Below are 5,596 nucleotides of genomic sequence, written 5' to 3'. Positions count from 1 at the left end.
AACCTCCCGTTCATGTTCAGGTGCTGCCAACCTCTTGGAGTAATCCGGAGGAATTATGTCCCGCCGCGAGACCCGGCTGAGGCTCCGACTGAAGCGAACCGGAATTTCTGTCATTCAGGCTCTACTACATTCCGTAGGTCCAATGCCCGATGACCCTCTGCTTTCTGAATCACGTGAATAAAACTGGCTGTGTTGATCACCACTTCTTATCGGTTTCTCATTTCTCACTCAGATCGGTGTGTCACCCTATCTACAGGGAGGGAGGGGAGATCATGATGTGGCAGGCCACACCGGCTTTCAGTAGAGCCAAAACAGTCACCCCCACAGTTTCGTACCTAATGGCTAATGCCCCAGGTTCACCCCTTGTGATCCCTGGGTATGTTCTACCAAGCAGGCCCTCAAGGTATGAGGGCACACTGCTAGGACATAGGGAGGCCATGGGTGGGGGCGGTAGCATAGTGGTTCTCCCACTGGGCTGTTAACCCAGAGACCCAGGGTAATGCTCTGCGGACCCTGCTTCGAATCCCGCCATGGCAGATGGTGGAATTTGAATTCAACAAAAATCTAGAGGTAACAATTCTAACATTGACCAACGAAACTATTACCAATTGTCATAAAATCCCATTTGGTTCACTATTGCCCTTTAGGGAAGGAAGTCTACCATCCTTAACCGGTCTGGTCTACATGTGACTCCTGACATACAGCAATGTGGCTGATTCTTGAAAATGGCCTCTGAAAAAGGGCAATTAGGCTTAGGCAATAAATGCTGGCCTCGCCAATTTAAGTTCAAAGAATAATAATGGAAACCTCAACCTTGCCTACAGCATCTATGAAGACTCAAAACAAGAGATCAATCTCAGGAAAGAAAGTTTCCTCTTGATTACTGATCCCTACCCCCAACCCTACGTGTCATGAAGCTGAAGAGAGACAAGGACATCTCATTCTGATTCCCACCCTCCCTCACTCCCTCGGGTGATCAACCTGTTCTCCTCCATGACAATAAACAATTGGGAGACACCTGAGCACAATGCGACACAGGATGTCATCTAGTCGAGGGGGGAGTGGTGGGAGCCTTGAATGTGCGTCACAAAGAGTGGCTTGGTAACACCACGCCTGAACGTACTGGTCGATCCCTGAAGGACATACCTGTCAGATTTGGCCTGCAGCAGGAGCTGAGAGAACCAACAAGAGGGGGAAGTTTAATTTCAGCGCGTCCTCGCTAATCAACCCGCTGCAGTTCTCTCTGCCTATGGTGGCATGTGGAGGAGTGACTACCGCACAGCCCCAGTGAAGATAAATCGTCAGAACACACGCCATTATGTTGTTTGGAACTCCCATCATGTTAAACGGGATTGATTCAGAGCAGAGTTTTTCAAAGTATTTTTATTTTTATTTTTGTTTTAAATTCAGAGCAGCTCCAGCAGCTCCAAACGGGGCAGGCATGAGATGCCCCGGGCCAGCAGCAGCAGCAGAATTGTATTCAACACCATCCTGTAACCTCATGGCCCGGCATATCACCCCCACTCTACCATCACCATCCAGCTGATTCACACCATGTGATTTCAAGGATCAGGTGAAGGCACCAGGCTACATAATCCTGGGGGTAGTGCGGAAGATGTAGGCTGTCCCACCGATAGGCCGTGAGTGTGTATTCGAACTTCTGTGACAGTTAATTCCTCATGCCTATCCACAGGGTGTCACACAGTGTTGCTAGATTGCATCATCCCCTGACGCACATTTACACACACACACGCACAAACACACTCACATACGCACTCACTCTCACACAATCACTCTCACATACTCGCACTCACTTAAACACTCACATTCACAAACACAGACTCACATACACTCACTCATACACACTTCACACACTCAAACACTTTACACACACGGACACACACTTTCACAGACACACAATCGCACACACACACTCACACACAAACTCACACACTCACTCTCACACTCCCACACACTCACTTTACACACTGACACACAGATACTCACACAAACACTATCACACACAAACATACACACACATTCTCACACACACACTCTCACACACAAACTCAAACACTCACTCTCACTCCCACACACTCACTTTACACACCTACACAAAGACACTAACACACACAAACATAAACACACATTCTTACACACACACACACACACTCTCAGACACACATCCTCACACACACACTCTCACTCTCACACTCACTCACACACACTTTTCATATTCACAGACACTTTACACAGTCAGACACACACATTCACACTCTCGCACTCTCACACACACGGACTCACACACTTTACCCCTTTGAATAATAGCGAGAGCATGATGGAAGGTTTAACGTGTTGGATACCGTCCAATTCGAACCAGGCCACGTCCTCTCCGCCCAAGGCTGACATGTCACGGAGCGGGACTTGACACGCAAACTCCCAGCCAAGAGGCAGGAACATCACCTACTGAGCCACGTCCTCCATTAGGCAGGATGGCGACTCGTGACCGGGCAGTTCCGTCTCAGATGCAAACACTTAGCAAGCCACCAATGGGGGGTGGGGGTGGTGAGCAGTGAGATTGCTATTTTTATGGTTCACTGGGTGAAGAAGCTTCTCCTGAAAACCCTATTGGATTTTCCGATGACTATCTTATGATGATGAGATCCTCACACCTACCCCACCCGCATCACCCACCATCGAATTATTCATCAAGATGGAGAGTGACGTTGTTGATTCTGAGACTAAGGTCCCGATTGTTAATAAAGAAACCTACGATGGTGTGAGGAGCATGTTGACTATGAAGGATTGGGAAACGTTACTTAAATGGAGGACGCTGGATAGGCAATGGATAACAGTCAATGAGCGCATGGGTGGACTGCAACAATTATTTATTCCTGTCTGGTGAAAAAGTAAAACAGGAAAAATGGAAAAAACATGTATTACAAAGGAAATTAGAGATAGCTTTAGATCCAAGGAAGAGGCATACAAATTTGCGAGAAAAAACAGCAAGCCTGAGGATTGGGACCTGTTTAGAATTCAGCAAAGGATTGATGAGGAAGTGGAAAATAGATCATGAGAGTAAGCTTGTGGGGAACATAAACACTTACTCTAAAATTTTCCATAGGCATGTGAAGAGAAAAAGATTGCTGAAGGCAAATGTAGGGCCCTTACAGTCAGAATCTGGGGAATTTGTCATGGGGGACAAAGAAATGGCTGGCCAACTAAATATATACTTTGTTTCTGCCTTACCAAAGGAAGACCCAAATAACATACCAGAAATTTTGGGGAACACAGAGTTTAGTGAGTGGGAGGTTCTGAAATAATTCAGTGTTAGAAGGGAAATTTTCCAGGGGAAATTGATGGGATTGAAGGCGGGTAAATCCCCAGGGCCTGATAATCTACATCCCAGAGTGCTTAAGGAAGTTGCACTTGAAATAGTGGATGCATTGGTGGTCAGCTTCCGAGATTCTATAGACTCTGGAACAGCTCCTAAAAATTAGAGGGTAGCTAATGTAACCCCACTATTTAAAAAGGGAGGCAGTGAGAAACCAGGGAATTAGAGTCCAGTCACCCTGACGTCATTAGAGGCGAAAATTCTAGAGTACAGTATAAAAGATTTAATAGCTGAGAACGTTGAAAACAGTGGCAGAATCGGACAGATTCAGCGTGGATTACTGAAAGGGAAATTATGCTTGACGCATCTACTGGAATTTCTCCAGGCTGTAACTAGTAGATTTGATGAGGGGAAGCCTCTGGGTGTGGTTTATTTGGACTTTCAGAAGATTTCCGACAAAGCCCCACGTAAGAGATTAGGGTGTGAAATTAATGCGCATGGGATTGGGGGTAGTGTATTGAGATGGATAAAAAACTTGTTGGAAGACAGGAGACAAAGAGCACGAAGAAACTGATATTTTTCCGAATGGCAGGCAGTGACTATTGGGGTACCGCAGGGATTGGAGATGGGGCCCCAGTTATTCACAATATATGTCAATGATTTAGATGAGGGAACTAAAAGCAATGTCTCGAAATTTGCAGATGACACAAAGGAATGTGTGCAATAGGTTTGTAAGGAGGCTAGTGCCTCTCACAGTAGTTAATCTGTGGAAGCATTCATAGAAACAGAAGGAGGCCATTCAGACCCGTAACTGCTTTTACTGACGTTCAAATAGTTCATATGTGATCTTTACCTTAACTCCATTTGCCCATCTTGGTTCTAAATTTCTTATGCCCATTTCCCTCAGTTAGACCACACTCGGAGCTTTGTCCACAGTTCCAGTTTACATATTTCGCATTTTGACCACACTTGGAGCACCGTGCACATTTATGATCTCCATTTCCCTCGGTTAGACCACACCTGGAGCATTGTGTACAGTTCCAGTCCCGATATTTAGGCAGTAGGACTACGCTTGGAGTACTGTGCACTTTTCTGGTCTACAATTCCCTCGGTTATACCACACTTGGGGAAATGTGCACAATTCCAGTCTCCATATTTAGCAGGGAGACCACACTTGTAGCACTGTGCCCGGTTCAGGTCTCCATATCCCTCGTTTAGACCAAACTCGGAGCACTGTGCACAGTTCTGGTCTCCATCTCCCTCGGTTAGTCCACAGTTGGCGCACTGTGCACAGTTCTCTTCTCCATATCCCTCGGTTCGAGCACACTTGGAGCACGGTGCACAGCTCTGATTTCTGTATCTCTTGCTTAGACCACACTCGGAGCACTGTGCTCATTTCCCGTCTCCATTTCCCTCGGTTACACCATACTTGGTCACCGCCTCTTGTCCGTGCCTCATTTCTATCTCGGATTGTTGTGTCACTGATATAGGGGAGGTCATGAAACGCCAGGGCAATGTTTACACCTTGCAGCCCTGAAAACCTGAACTAGTGGGGGTGGTGTGGGGGCAAGTGATCGAAATAGGCTAAAAGGTAGAGATAAAACAAAGGATGGAAATACATTTAAAAATAATGGAAATAGTTGGGAAAAGAAAATATGTGTAAAAATTATTGGAAAATAGGGGGATCGGAAAGAGGGTGGGGATGGAGGAGAGAGTTCATCATCTAATGTTGTTGAACGCAATATTCAGTCCGGAAGGCTGTAAAGTGCCTAGTTGGAAGACGAGTTGCTGTTCCTCCAGTTTGCGTTGAGCTTCACTGGAACATTCCAGCAGGCCAAGGATGGACATGTGTGCATGAGAGCAAGGTGGTGTGAGGAAATGGCAAGTGACAGTGTGTCCTGGATCATGCTTACGGACAGACTGTATCACCTCATCCATTGGGAATGAGTCAGCAATATCAGCCACATTTCAGTGAGTGAGGCACTGAAATATCCAACACCAAGAGTGGTTCGATATCGCCACGGCTTATCCAGTTTAGCCGACCTTGAAGGACACATCTAACCAAGGTACTTCCATGCCGGAATTGTAAACAGTGCTACATGTGAGGTCTATGGTGACCAGATCACCTCGCCTGCGGCAAGTGGTAAAGGAACCAAACAGCAGGCCTAAACCTGCTTGACCTGTCCAGACCAGGCAATTGGCCCTGGACACTATCGTTTTGATAGGAGCGAACACCGAATAGTCCTTGTTAAGACAAATCCT

The sequence above is a fragment of the Cetorhinus maximus genome, unplaced genomic scaffold (assembly GCF_964194155.1).
Source record: "Cetorhinus maximus unplaced genomic scaffold, sCetMax3.hap1.1 HAP1_SCAFFOLD_72, whole genome shotgun sequence".
Taxonomy (NCBI): Eukaryota; Metazoa; Chordata; class Chondrichthyes; order Lamniformes; family Cetorhinidae; genus Cetorhinus; species Cetorhinus maximus.
The sequence above is the reverse complement of the archived record's forward strand: the minus strand, read 5'-3'. Positions refer to the sequence as shown.